Raw genomic sequence first — 15,445 nt, 5'->3', positions numbered from 1 at the left:
TCTTCTATTTTAACTGCCAAGAGATTTTGCAATAAGAGAAAAACCTGTATTATGGCTGGCTGTACTGCATCTAGCCTATGATAAATGGAGGACTTTTAATTTCCCAAGTATCCAGTTCCTCCAACTCCACAACCCACAAAAATTAAAAATAAAATTTTCATTCTGAAGCTTAAAATTAATTTAGTTTCTGTTGCAGTGCTGTAATAAGTAGATCTAATTTAACCAGTCAGCAGTTCCTTCCATTGGACATTAATTTTTTAAAGTCTGCAAGTTAATCAACCTGTTTTATGGCTATATGTGTTTTTACATCAAAACTCTTCATTATTTCTTTTTTATTTTTCTGTTAAGTGTCTGGGATAAGTGAAAATAGCTTCTGAATATAAAAGAATCAATTAATGTTTCAAGATAGGGGGGAAAAAATCATTCCCCAAATGGGTGACTATTTCCAGTGCTCCAGACTGTTTCTCTCACAGCTGTTTGGATCATGATCTGTCAGTGCCACCTGTTAACTAGACTGGTCTTTACAGGCAGAATATATGGTCACAAGATGAAGAAGCTCCTGAATTTTCTCTTTCTGATTTTAATAGTCCCTCTGAAACATGAAATTAGTCTCAGGGATTTTGATTTTGGAAGATGCATCTTCCTACCTATTAGAGAAGAATCTGTCAGAGGACACAGGTTTTAGATATGGATAATGCTGTTTACAGGGCTCTGTACCTGAGACGAAATATCCAAACCCAGTCTTGATTCAAGCCAAACATAGGGACATAGGGATCCGTGGTTCCTGCTCCCTGAGGACAGGTGTCTGGGACATTCTTTCCTTCAAGGGGCTGCATAGCAGCACTTCCCCTGACCACACAGGCATCCCCTTTTGTTAATGCCAAAATGCAAGCTTCTAGAGAAAAGGAAAAGTGTAAGTATATCCTTTCAAACCTCTCCTTTATTTTTGCTTATATGTCAAAATTCAGCAAACATAATGCATTTGTTCCCTGGACCTTCAACCTGTCATAGCTCTTTTCTGCAAATCAGTTTGCAACTCAGTGTGTCTCAGCTGCTGCAGTAGCTATAATTCCAATCATAGCTAGCCACTTTAATGGGCTTCTGGAGTCCACTGGGAAGAGCTATCCCATATGCAATGTCAGCTCCCAGCACCAAGAGAAAGCACAGTCTCTCTGCCACTTTTTAAGGAGAGCTTCAGTTCTGTGGTGACATTTGAGAGCTTTCATTATCTCAGTGCGAGAATCTCTGGGGCACACTCTGGTCTCTTAACATGCCCTTGTTTAACGGCACTCCTTACCTTTGGCTGCCTGTGTTCAGCTAACCAAGTGGTGGCAGAAATGTGTATAGTCCCTCTTAAATCATTCTGATTTTCCCAAGTCCCTCTGCAGTTTTTTGATGGAACATATGGCAATGTTATGTCTATTTGAAAAAGACTTTGCATCATATGTTTATACAACTGCTCACTATCCCAAGACAAAAATTCTTCCCTGTTATTGCCCATTTGCTGACTAAAGAAATTATCCTCTTTATGTATTCTGGTACTTTACCTTGATACCTTACATGTTTAATTATGTAGTCCTTGGTCCATAATCTGTATGATTCACTCACCACATAATACAGCTTGCATCAGTTTTATTTTTTTTTAACCCTTGTCCTTTCTTTCTCACTTGCTTTCCTTTGTCAGCCTTTGATATCTATATAGTTTTGGATCTTAGCCGGGCTCGAATAAAGTTTTTCCTCCTCAGTGGCAAAATAGTCATTCGGTCCAGTGGTACAGGATTTGTCTCAAAGGACAAGAGTTCCTGATTGTTTAAAGATGAGACCTTAAGAAAAGGAAAAAACCAAGCAACAAACCCCAAAGAAAATTCCTGTTATGTGCCATATAAAGGAATAACATCACAAAATAGAGAAAGGAATGGGGTTTGTGGCTACACAAACAAATGAAGAAACAGCACTCTCTCTTTGGCTCTTTTTCTTTCTTCCCCTGTACTGCTGGCCAATGACCCCAGTCAGCTGTGGAAGTCATGGATTTCCAACAGTTTGTGAAGGAAAGAGTGTTGCACACTGGATCGTTCCGTTCTTCCATTCTCCCAGTATTCAGCAAAATAGTAATAATGATTTTTCTCTTCCTTGGGTTAGAGGTGGTAAGGCCAGAAAAAACCCAGAATCCTTTAAGAGTGAAAACAATTTTTCCCCTTGAGGTCTGTTTTGAAAAAAAAAAACAACTCGACAACCTGAACATAAAGCTGTATGTGGATTTTTTTCCCCTCAGAAGGAGCAATGAAATAGTTTTTAGAGTAATGTTTAAAAAGGGCTTTTTACAATTGAACTTTGTTCCTTTGAAATTCTTTCTGTGACCACTGACTACTTGAAACGAAGTAACTTTATTTCAGAGCTTGCAATATTAGGGAAATATGTCTAATATACTTTGGATCTACAGGTAATGGGTTCAATTTCTACTGGTCCTTTGCATCATGCTGTCTCCAGTGCATCTTAATGGGCATATCTAGGGACTCTGTGTTCATTTTTTATAGGCTTTCTAGAAATCTGGACTTTTTTTGTGCCTGCATTATTACAAAAGGTATTTATTTACATGAGATTCCTGAGCTCTACTGATCATTTTTTTTAACAAATCAATAATATCAAGTCTTTCTTTTCAGCTTTTTGTTCTTTGCTCTTTTACTTTAAAAAATAAGTCAATTGGCAAAAATCAAACATGTGTATTTTCATACTTGGTGCAGTTCATACCTCATATCTTGTATATTAGTTACCATACTTAAATAAGAAAGTTTAGCTTGTGATGAATACCCATTTTGTATATATCCCCATCAGCTCTTTAATGCATTTCTATTTTTTAATGAGAACACCCTTCAGCCTTTTTCCTTTTTCTTGACTTTTTTTTTTCTGAAAACATATGTTTTCAGGTGGTGGGGAGAGCTGCATGGTGAATGGAATTTATTAAATTCCTTCTAATATCCAAAAACTAATAGTGGTGTTAGAATACTACAGAAGAAAATATAATTTATAAAATTTATTTTCTCCTCACAGGCATCTTGCTTCTCTGAATTCAGGATGAGCCAATCATACCAGATAGTTTTGCCAGAGGAGGATGTAAGGTGGTACCAGAACCCAAAAGAGCTCCACATTCATGTTGGCTCAGCTGATTGGAAGGACAGTTTTGGGGTTAGATCCAGAGCAGCTCTGACCTGAGGAAAGGAGAGAAGGGCTATTACATAAGGAGAGTGTAGCCATCCAGCCTGGCATCTGGAAGTGGCTAAATACCCAATACTGGGGGTAAAAGAGGGTCAAGAAATTTTGAATGATGTTTTAGAACTCAGTCCTGGAAACTACTTATTGGAGGTGGACTTCTGTCCTTGTTTCCAGTACAGTCTCTGCTGCCCATGCTAAGGGGATGGTGAAAAACTGTTTGAATACACCACACACATGAAGATGCCAGAACAATGATGGGAGTTACTCTTCTGACTCAACATTTTACTCTTCTTTATTCTAGGGGTTCAAGACTATTCAGTTTCTCTTAATTGACTTGATGGTCTTGCTGGAAAAACTGAGTTGCAATGACTTTTTTCTTCTGCTGAATTATTTACAGGTGGAAAATATCTGCCTTGCTGGATCTTACCCAAAAGGCACTAAAATGTTTCTTGCAGCCTGATATTATGCTTTTCTCCACTTCTCATTTGGCTAGCAAAAAAAAAAAAAAATCGGTTGGGTCAGATCTGAATAAAATCTTTTTTCTTAATTTTATTTTTTTTTTCTTCTGGTTTAGGGAGTGAAACAATTATTTACACCACCCTACTCCTGATAGCAACCATATGTCTGGACTGCACAGCAATGAGCCTTGCAGTCCTACTTCTGGCAGCTCTCCCTGGCCACAATGACATCCCGCAGTGCTCCTAATGGGAGTAGGTGCCGTGGAGCTCTTTGCGTGCCATCGGCACTTCCCAGCTTCCAACACCTTACCTCATATGCCACCAGTGTCGTCCTGCAGCTCTTGCAGCTGAGCATTTGGTGAGCTGTGTGGCACAGGCAGCATTTGGAAGCTCAAAGCCCCCAAAGACTGTGATGCTGAGATGGGTCAGAGATTAAAAACACAGGGTGATTGAACGAGTTAGACTGTCTGGATTCCCATCAGCTTGGAATGCAAATTTTGTAGGGGATACAAATGAACTCTGTGGAACTTATTTGCGTCACTTAGAAAAATCCATGATTCAAAGACTTTCCCCACAGCAAAGAACCAAGAAACATGCCTGATGTCCTGGCTGGGACTGCTCAAGGAGGACAGATACTACCTGAGAAATGGAACTTGAATGGAAAGTGATTTTGTCATACAATAAGGTCTCTTTTCTGTCTTCATTTTCCTTATCAGGAAAGCAGAGCTATCCTTTAATAAGACCAGCTCATTTCCATTTGTGAAGGGGCTGAAAGTAAACCCAGTTTTGCTGGGAAAGTCCCAGCGAACTGTGGTGGAAACACATTTCCTGATCAGGTGGAAGAAGCTATGTGGGGGTCCTGGATGGGGAGGAGAATTTAAAAGACTGAAGTTTTGTGGGACATTGCTGGTAGGAGCATGAGGGCTTTAAAGGCTCAGTTAGCTCAGAATCTGAAGCCAGCCTTCCAGTAGTGTTTGTTCCTCCTGGGTGAAAGGAGGCAGAAGAGAAGGACATGCAGCCTCTGTGCCTTCAGGAGACCCTGTGAGCACCTTCCCAGCTCCAGTCCTTGTGCCCTTGCCAGTGCATTGACTGTAAGGACTTGTCTTCTGCTACTCAGTACAGGTATAACTTCTTCCAACTGGGCAACATAAGTGGGGCAGAACACAGCAGGACAACACCTCCCTTCTGCAAACATGTTGAACTTGGCCCAGTGTGAGCTCTGGCTGCGGAAAATGCAGTAGGAGGCTGTGCTGTGGAGCTTTTATCAGCTGTGCGGATCAGTCGGGGAAATTTCACTCTGTTTCCTCCCATTTCTAATGCAGCAATATTTCAGCATTGTGCTTCATCCCATGGTTCACAGCTGAGTGGTCGTTTTATGATTTTATGAGACTCAGACCACAGTGTCTTTAAATGTTCTGTAAAATATGCAGGTTAATCACCCGACCCCTGCAAACTTCTTGGAAGAACCTGTATTGCATTAGCTAATGCATTGTGATGCCTTCCTGGAGCTGCAGAACACCATTGTACTTGAAAAGCAAACCTGTCAAACTTGCAGCTTTGCTAACTTTGCACAAAAGAGGAGGAAAAAAGTCCCTTTAACCAGTGTAAAACAAGATAAAACCACAAACTTCGTGGCCTTTTGTGCAACCTCAATTGGACATTGCAGCTCTATGCTGTAATCTCAGAACAGAGCCTTTATCATCTTGGGTGTAGTAGCATTGACCCATAACAGAGTCTTAAATAAAAAGCAAACCATAATGTCAAAGCAAAAGTCAGTATCTCAGCAGGTCTGGCCTCAAGTGTGGGAGTGTGAATAGAGAAAACAAAAGCTCAGAATAAGGAGAAGGCTGGATGGATTCGAAGGAGGAAAAAACCCCCCAACCTCTGGAAAAATAGCAGGGTGGAGCAGAAATAAAAATACTTTGGACAAGAGAATCCCTACAGACTCCAAAGTGCAAGGCAAAAAAAAAAAAAAAAAAAGGAAAAAATGGGCCTAATCCTTGCCTTACCAGTGCCTGAGCTGATCTGGGTCAGCTGTGGTGGGAGAAGGGCTCAGAGCTTGGATTTTGAAATATCTGCACAGAGGTGGTCCAGCAAGACCTCATGGCAGAGACTGCATTGTGGAAGTTTTGGGCCAGGCTGTAATTTATTGGCAAAATGCTCTGGGGCTAAATAGTCAGGAGAGATGGCACTGCACTCCCTCTGAGAAGAGCGAACGATGGTTCCCTCTTGCTTGGAGGCAGGGAAGTGACATTGTTCTGTGGCAGTCAGTCCCAAGGAAAGCAGAGCCTTTTCAAGTAATTTGAGTGAGTTAACACTGAGTAGTTCCTACTCTCCCTTGGATTGTGCTTCTGCCCATTGTACAGCAAGCACATATGGATACAGAGAGGCATAGACATGGTCTTGTGCAGAGACAGGGCATATAACTTCTCCTAGTCCACAGTCCTACCATATGTATATGCTCTTGTCACATGTACTCTCCCTCTCTTCATTGGAGCCAAATCTGCCACAGGAAGAAATTCTGTTTTCCATTAGTTTGTGCATCCCTGCAAGGGACAGAAGGGATCCAGCCCTCAGCAGATATGTCTGACAAAATACTGGCTCCTGAAGAGTTTCTCACAGTGGTAGGAAGAACTGTTGGGTGTTCAAAACCTGGGAAGCTGAAGGAGTGCTGAAATGCAGCTTGTGGAGAGCAAGGTTTGGTTCCCACCATGGAAAGTCCCTTGCACCCAAAAAATGAAATTGCCAGGTGGCTATGCCACTGAAATGCATTTTGAGCTTATTCAAATTATTTCATGCCAGATTGCTTGGTTTGCTACTACACTTATTCCTTGGCAGTTTCATAAATGTCACAAAACTTAATTTAGAAGGGAGTGGGATAAGTTCACCTACAACAAAATAGAGGTGGCTGCATCCCTGAGTAAAAAACAGTGACCATTTACCTGCCTGTTGTATCAAATTCATGTGTCCTGCATTGCCAGCTTCCCTGGGCAACAGGTTAATTCACCTGTACACCTTCCCCTGCTCCATGGTTCGCCAGGCCTGCTCTCACTGTAATGCTGAGTATTGGTGCACAACAACTGCCCCTTTTGTGCTTCCAGCTCCCAGGAGTTACCTGTAGGTTCCCAGAATTTACAGGGATATCTTGCCCTCTACTTTTGTTGAGGTCCTTTGCTCAGGAGTGTTGATCTCTAAGGAAAGCAGTGTGTGTAGACCCAGCCAAAGTCCCATCTGTAAGTGACCTTTCATCACAGGAAGGCCAGAAAAAGGGACAGAAGGGACCCACATCAACACCAGGGGACCTGACTGCACTGTAAAACCAAGCACAGTAGGATCTCTGGTGAAACTGGCAGGTTTTGTTGACAAATAAGGGTCACTCATTCTCTTCTGGATCCCCTGAAACACAAGATCTCCTCAGTTAGATGGGCCAGGTGGAGCTGAAAGTCCTACATCAAAACCTAGAGGGAGCTGGAGGCCACAGAGAAGATCATATCTACTAAGTATTACATGATGTGTGACAATAGAGCACTCAGCAATGAAATGGTCTGTGTAGCACTGTAGGGATGTCACACTGGTCAATCTCTTTTTACTTTTTGACACCCTTGCTATATGTTGGTCAAAATGGCATTCCTACTAGGGAGTTTACAAGTTTTTGTGCTCTAGTTTCTTCTCTAAACAGCCCAGCATGCCCCAGTGTGCTGTGTGGTTGTGCATCCCACTCAGAGCTCTTGTGTTGTCCCTGCCTTTTCTGCCAGCTGGCCAAGGTCTACCTCCACCCAAGACAGAAGTGCCAAATGGCTTAACAGGAGATGTTTTCAACTGGTGACACTTTTTATTGGCAGGCCAGAGGCAGAAAATGGAATCTGGCTGCTGTGCCATTAGCACTCCTCACTGGGAGCCAACCACAAGGTAAATCACCTGGCTCACACTCCACAAGGACTCAGTTTAAAACAAACAAACAAAAAAAAGCTATTAAAGCTTTCCCACCCCGCCCCAGAGCAGTTCATTGCATTGCAGATGGGAGTTTCAGGCAAAGATGATACTCTTCTTTGGCTCAGAGATCACACCAAGAGAGCAGCATTGTGGGGACGGGTTCTGTGTTCCTATCAGCTCCCAGTAAGGCATGTTTTGGCGAGCAGCAGCAACTGCAGCTCACAGGCACTTACTCATCCTCCCCCCAGACTGCCCCAGCAATCCCTCATGGTGAGTCACTGTCCAGCCCTGCAAGCCTGGAGATCCCACTTGGAGGGCTGGGGAAATATCTTACCTGTTCCTCATCCCACCAGAAATCTTTCAACCAAATCTGCAGGCTTCCTCCATGGATGCATTGTGTGCAGCCATGAGGGCTAGTGCTGGCACAGGGAGAAAAACAGAGGAAGCATACTGCTGGGGTGGGCAGCATCACAGAAGCCTGGGACAATTAAAGCTGTCCCGAGCTCATACAAGGGTGGTAGACTCATGGGAATAAAATCCCAGAACAGGTATGAAAGCATGTTCTGAGAAAATAAATTGAAAAATATTACTTTTTCTCATTATTTTAGTGGATTTTTAGTCTCCCTCCCTTTCCCCTTTTCCTCCTCTTTAACATCAATCTGAGGAAAAAAAGAGACAAGATATGTCTGAGAAAATGACATCTGTATCGAAGATGCTGATAATGGACAGATAAATAGGCATATTGCAGCTGCACCTAAGCCTTGGAAACAATGACTGGTGGTATACTACTGTTTGTCTAACTACAGGGGTTTTTAATAACTATTAATTTTGCATAGTAGTATGTACACTCAGTAAAAGATAATTATTTTCCACATTCATTTTAGTGTATTTATTGTATTTATAAAATTACTGAAGATGTCTTTGCATTCATGGGTCTGAGTCTTGCACAATTCATTGAAATGCTTGGCATCACTGCCATAAAACACACACACTGAAGGTAATAAAATCCAGCTATGCAGTACAGTAAAAATCCTCACAAAAAATATCATAAAATGGACATATGAATCTTGATAAAGTCTGTGTATTGCTATGCTGCACGTTCACATGAATTAGAGGTGTGTGGTAATCCTGGATGAAGCCTTACATAAAAGCACATGCTGTCTGCAGAGACAACATAAAATTTAAAGGGGGAACACAGTGCACCCTGTCCCTCTCATTATGCACAACTGTAGCCCTTCATTGAGGACTCCTTGGCTGTGCAAAATATTCCCCAGGTCAGCAAACCACTCCTAGCAGGTGTGTTCCAGTTTCCCTCCCCCAGCCTCACAAAGGCCACGAGAAAATGGGCATGCAATCTTGGGAGGCTGATAGTGCTCATCATCCTCCTTCAGCTTCCCCAGTGCCTATCTCACCATGATCCTGGAAATGTAATCTGCAACTTCTAAGAAACATTTCTGACCTTCTGTCCCACCTCAGTCCACAGACTGGAGTAGCAAAGGAAGATGTATCCAAAAATACTTGGAGTAAAGATTTCCGTAGTTGTCTCAGGAGGGAAAGAGCCCATTGCTCTCACATGGGCCAATGTTGCCAGCCTTCCCAGTAGAAAGATACCGTACATAATCATGGGATCCATGGTGATCTAGAAAGCCTTTGAAGCATCATGACAAAGCACTCATTGAAACATGAATTGTTTATGAATTATACAAGAGGGCAGAAAACAGAAGTTATGGGGACCTCATTGTAATGGCACAGCCTAGGAGCCTCAGCTTCCTTCATATTGGCCAATCAACAGCACCTTCTGGCTAGCAGTGTGCAACTTCCTCACTATAACCACTGCATTTTATCCCCCAGCTTGTTACCTCAGTCTGTACTCTTACAGGTAAGAGCTCCCCAGGAGATTTTCTGTCACTATGCTTTGAAGTGAGCTCTGCACAGTCTTGCAGAAAATAACTTTTAATATGCTGAAGTCTGGTGTCTGCTTTTACTCACTTCAGATGTGTAACATCTCCTTAATGGCTGCTTAATGCTGTGTGGGTGATCAGGACCATGAATGTCCACTGCCAGAAAAGACCTGGGAGAAGAAAAGCATCACCTGCCAGGCACTGTCTCACAACAGCAGCAGGACAAATCCCACAACACACACTGCAGAGCCCCATGTCAGGAAACTGAATATGGATTACTTTGAAGTCTAGCCCTGGTTCTGAGGCACCAAGGATTTGAGACAGGCACAGACCACTGCAGATTAGTGATCTGCTTTCTTAGTTCTGCTGGTGCTTGTTTGCAGTGGGTTGTTTGGTGTATATGCATAAAATGTGTACCTGTACTCAGGTACAGATATGCTACAGAAAGATGATGAAAGGGAAAGACCTCACTTCTCCAGCTTTGTTAAATAAGATAAGGAATGGCTTGTGGGCACCCAGGATGATCAGAGGGCTGGAGGACCTCTCCTGCAAGGAAAGGCTAAGAGAATTGAGACTGTTCAGCCTGGACAAGAGAAGGTTTTGGGACAACCTAATCACAGCTTTCCAGTGCCTGGAGGAAATCTACAAGAAACGAGAGAAACTTCTTTTCACAAGGATATGTAGTGACAGGACATGGGGGGATGGATTTAAACTGAAAGAAAGAAAGTTTAGATTGGATATTAGAAAGAAATTCTTTACTGTGAGAGTGGTGAGACAAGCTGGAACAAGTTGTCCAGAGAAGCTGTGAATCTCCCATCCCTGAAAGTGCTCAAGGCCAGGTTGTATGGGACTTTGAGCAACCTGGTCTAGTGGAAGGTATCCCTGTCTGTAGTAGGAGGGAACCAGACAATCTTTAAGGCTCTTCTAACCCAAACCGTTCTATAATTCTATGATTCTACCTAGAAAGAGTGATTTGGGTAAGGAGAGATAAACCTGTGAAAAAAATTTGAAGAGTACCTCGGCAAAAAGATGAGCACTGGAAATTTCCCGCCACGAAGATTCCTGAGAATCTGGGAAAACTTCCCTTAATCTAATAAGCATCAATAGTTGTATCATTTAGAATCAGTTGTGCCAAACCCTAGCAAAGCGAAGAGAACTGAATGGTTTGGAAGTAAGTTTTCTTTCACCAGCTGAGGGTAAACAAACTGGTGAGTGCATGATTGAGCTATGTCCCAGCTCAGCTGTGGGGCACATCTGCACAGCACTATGGAGCTGGGAGTGGGGCACTTGTGGGTGAGAAGAAACAACACCATGGCCATTAACCGAGGCAACAAATCCTACACCAGCCCTTGTGCCATTGTAATGTTTCTATTATTACTGCATGAACTGACCAGGGAAGTTAAAACATCCATGTCTGCTCCTACTACCATCACTTGTTGAGCTGGCTCACTCCCTCCCAGGGTTCTTACACTGACCCTGGCCAGGGTCAGGCTGCCCTGTGCTCACACCATGGTTTCTTCTCACTGCTCAGATACAGAGAGGAAACTTTATTTCTGGAAGCCACAGTGGTAGAGTGAGAGGAGAGATGCAGAGAAGCAATACAGATGTACGTGGATGCTCTGCTGAGTCTGTCTGAGCCTGAATATTTCACTGGGAAAGGGCAATGCAGACCAGTGGCATGGTTCTCTGTCCCACTTTCTCCCTGTGTAAAACAGGAATAATGATACTGACCTAGTTCACTGGGGAGCCTGGAAAGGCCAGTTAATGTTTCTAAGGCTCTTTGAGAATATAAAGGTCTGTATTGGTGCTAAGTGTTATTATTCATGTATTGTAATTCTAACCTATAAGAGACTTGGCTTTAGCAGGAGAATTTTGGTGACTGCAGCTGAAGGAAGGTTTCATATTTCATCTTTAGCTGTACACAGATTAACAGCACTCACACAATTTCTTCACGGGCATAAAGATGAAGGTGAAATCCACACCAGTATTAGGCATTACAGTGAATTACTTTGGCATGAAGGACCTCTGATTTCCAGCATCTGTGAAAGTTTTACTGAACTGACGTATAAAGACTTGGTACCAGCTAACAAAAGCTTGTGAAATTGATCCTGAAATCTGCAATTTTCTGCAGACTTTGGCATGACCTGGAGTGGTGCCCAAATCAGAAAGGCAAAAGGTTAACATTTTACTGTGCAACATATAATAACTAAGTGAGGGTATAAATATATAGAAGGTTCAGAGTGGTTTTGCAGAGGAATTTACCTATCTCCAACCAGATCAGTGATACAGCGTGGCATGTATAAATCTAAACATGATAAAGATATCAAATGGGGCTTTTATAACCTACCATGCAGTCCATTGCTGTTATATGCTCCACATTTCCATCATCACTGCTTCTCCTGTCTGGATTATACTGGCCTGGCAGTGGAGATGACTGTGTATTGGAATCTTGTGTCAGGTAATGGAGAGAAAAAATTACAGTAATTCCACAATTATAAGCCGTACGGAGTATAAGCCGCACTTCCAGGTGCCAGCAACTTTTCATTCTTTGTCCATACATAAGCCGCACCTGATGCCGCACATTACAATACAGGATGTGATAAAAGGTGTCTATTCTATCACCTTCTGCTGAGGGTGGGGGCAGTGATCCTTATCTCAACGGCAGATATTCTGCTAATGGGCCATCCATTGAAACCAGGCAGGGCATTGTTCTTTATCTTTTCACAACCCATCCTTCCTCCAGCCAGTCATTTTCTGCTAATGGCCCATTGAGTCCCACCGTGGGACTGATAAAATGACTGTATCCCATTGGAAATTGCTCCAGCCCGAGGGAAGAGCCCAACATTTCTTACTAAGATAAAAACAGAGGGTTTGGGACACTAAGGGAGCCCCTTTCTCCACTGGACTCCAGAGGAAAACTGGATTTCTCCACCACTGAACCTCTGGAGGGAAACTGCACCTTCTACAGGAGCACTGCTCCAACTGAATCACATCTGTCACTGCAAGAGAACTGCAACCACCATTTAATGGGACTGCTACCAACACCCTGCCTGATGGGGTGTCAGGTTGTACTCTGACTTTGTCAGGGTTTGGAGTTTGTTTCTTTGTAGTACTGCATTTCTATTTTAATTTCCCTAGCAAAGAACTGTTATTCCTAATTCCCATATCTTTGCCTGAGAGCAGCTTGATTTCAAAATTACAGTAGTTTGGAGGGAGGGGGTTTACATTCTCCATTTCAAAGAGAAGTTCCTGCCTTTCTCAGCAGACACCTGTCCTCCAAACTAAAACAGCAATTTCTTGTTCTTTGTCCATATATAAGCCGCACCTGATTATAAGCCGCACTTTGGGTTCGGACCAAAATTTTAGCCAAAATAGTGCGGCTTATAATCGTGAAATTACTGTACCCTTATTCAGCTGAGACACTACCTTCCCAGCAAGAGGCAGGATTATCAGTTCATTAAATCACAAGGGGGACAGTGGCATATCCACCATGAACAAAACCCAAATGCTTTTACATCATTTAGAAGTTATTTCAATGTGTTACACAAGACGCCCTTCCACATGGGGACTATTCCCCTTGGTTTTACTTCTCTGATTTTTGTTACAATCATTCTATTTTAGTTTACTTTCCCAAGTAGTGGTTGGGGAACATGATGTTACTGCTTGTTATTCAAGGGAGAGGGTGCATGATCAGTTGTCCAGGACACAGGTAGAAACACTCCCTTCCTCCCTTCCCTCTCCACCATCTCTCAATTTTTTAGTAGATAACAGCTACTTTATGGAATTTGAACAATTTAAGAGAGAACTGCAGAAGTTCTTAGGTGTAGTTTTGTATTAGATTTAATGTCGTAACAGTAAGAAGAACAAAAAGAAGTGCAAATCTTGGTTGTAGAAAGCCATGTTTTCTCTCTTTTGGTAATAGAAAATCGATGGGCCTTTCATGTATGCAGCACATCTGAAACACCAAAGCTCTCATCCTCCCTTCATATATATGCATAAATTAATTTGTTTACTTTGCTGTCTGAACAAGTATGTCTCAAAACAATGACAGATTCCAGTGCGTTAGCTCCAGGACTCCTTTGCAGCAGAGCCTTTCTCTCTTTCTTCCACATTTCCTTCCTTTTCAACTCAGCATTTCCTACACAAGCTCTTCACACCCCACCTCGTGACTGAAGTGGGGAGTGCAGCACACATAAGAATGTCACCCAACACAGCACCATTCGATTCCTGGTTGAAATACTGGATTGTTTTTCATTCCTTCTCATTTCTGAAATAGTAGTTTTCTTTTCCCCAAATTTGGTACAGCTTCTCTAGCTGCTTACCTCTGCATGCTTTTTCATGGCTTTTGGCATAACTGTCCATGTTTTGAGGTGACATTTCAGAGGTTCCTTGGTTTGGTTTTTTTTCATGATGAACTCTTACAAAGATTTGATATTTTTCTATTAGACTTGGTTAATATATTTCTCATTAGTCGTACAGTTTAATATTTCAGCACGCTATTAACAAATGCACTAAGTCTTTATTGTAAATGGTTATGCTCTGTATGGTTTTTTTCCTATGTTCTGGAACTATTTATATGATGAGTCATTGATTATGGAGATATTTATGGTGCTTTTCTTGGACATGCCCTTTGAAGAAATCAGTAAACTCGAGGACAACAACAATGGGGAGTTCGTTGGAGTGAACTTTTAGGTTTGTTTATACATTTTAAAAAACTTCCAGCAGCATCAAAAAATCACTGCTAATGCTTAGATTTTTCCTATTGGCTTCTGTTGGGGAATCTGAAATGGAGACAGGCTTCCAGGAGGTAAGCAGAATGATAACACTGTCTATGGTGTTAGGATGTCCATTGCACAGGCAGGCTGGATGAAACCTGGAGAAATTATAGGCTTGACCCTAAATCTAGCAGGAATTTTGACCCTGCCACTGCTTGGCCTGAAGCGAAATTGTGGATGCCTTTCCAAAATAATGGGGGGATTTTGTTAGTGGAGCATGTGCCAGAACTCTGATTTGATTACTTTTCACTCCATTTTAGAGGTTGCAGAGTACTGATGGTCCCACAGTGACCTGATCCCACTGCACTTGAGAATACAGGGGGCTTCCCCTCAGGCATCTAGACACTCTGTATGGACTCTGTACATTCTGGGCTAGGTCTCAGTTTCAACAGACAAGACCATCAAAATTGCTTTCAGTTTTTGGTTTGATTTGTATTTTTATTTCTAATATGGTGGTTTGAGACATTGTGTGCAGGAGAGAAAGGGAGAGAGGGAATGGCTTACTACCTAGGGACAGAGGAGTCCAGCCTGCTTAGAAGGGAAATGTTGCTGGGTAAACACAAATTGGTGTAAGCCACATCATTAGGAGAAAGTTGTCTATCATTAAGCACTACGTGGTGCATCCCTGTGAGCCTGAAATAAGTCTCCAGGGGATATACAATCATACTTGCCACACGAGTGGAAATGCTGAAGACGAGCCACGCGCTGTCTGGGTGTCCACCTCCCACCTGTGTTAGCATCATTATGTGCATGTTGGGCTGACTTAGCACACTGAGGAGGAAGATGGCCATGCCATTCTCTTTTACCATCTGGATAATTTACTCTCTGAGTTTCTTGGAGGGCGAATTCATTAATGCAGATATGCAGGGTGCAATTATTCAGATGATGCAGTGGGAGGAAGCTGCATAACATTTACAGAGTGAGCTCTGCTGGCACTCTGAGCAGTGCTTTTCTGGGTGGTCCTGCCTGGAAAAAAAATCACACCTAGGAAGGCCTTGATGACTTCTCACTGTGTCCCAAATGGCAGCGCCTCCCGACTGGCATCAGTGGAAGCCACTCTCGCTAGGCGAGGGAGATACTAGAAGACTCCCAGTTAGCATCCGTCATAACAGAGAGGAAATCTGTGGGAAATGCTGATCATTTTTATCAAAATTAATGAGATTTTTCT

The sequence above is a fragment of the Catharus ustulatus genome, chromosome 1, assembly GCF_009819885.2.
Source record: "Catharus ustulatus isolate bCatUst1 chromosome 1, bCatUst1.pri.v2, whole genome shotgun sequence".
Lineage (NCBI taxonomy): Eukaryota > Metazoa > Chordata > Aves > Passeriformes > Turdidae > Catharus > Catharus ustulatus.
This window is presented reverse-complemented; position numbering follows the sequence as displayed.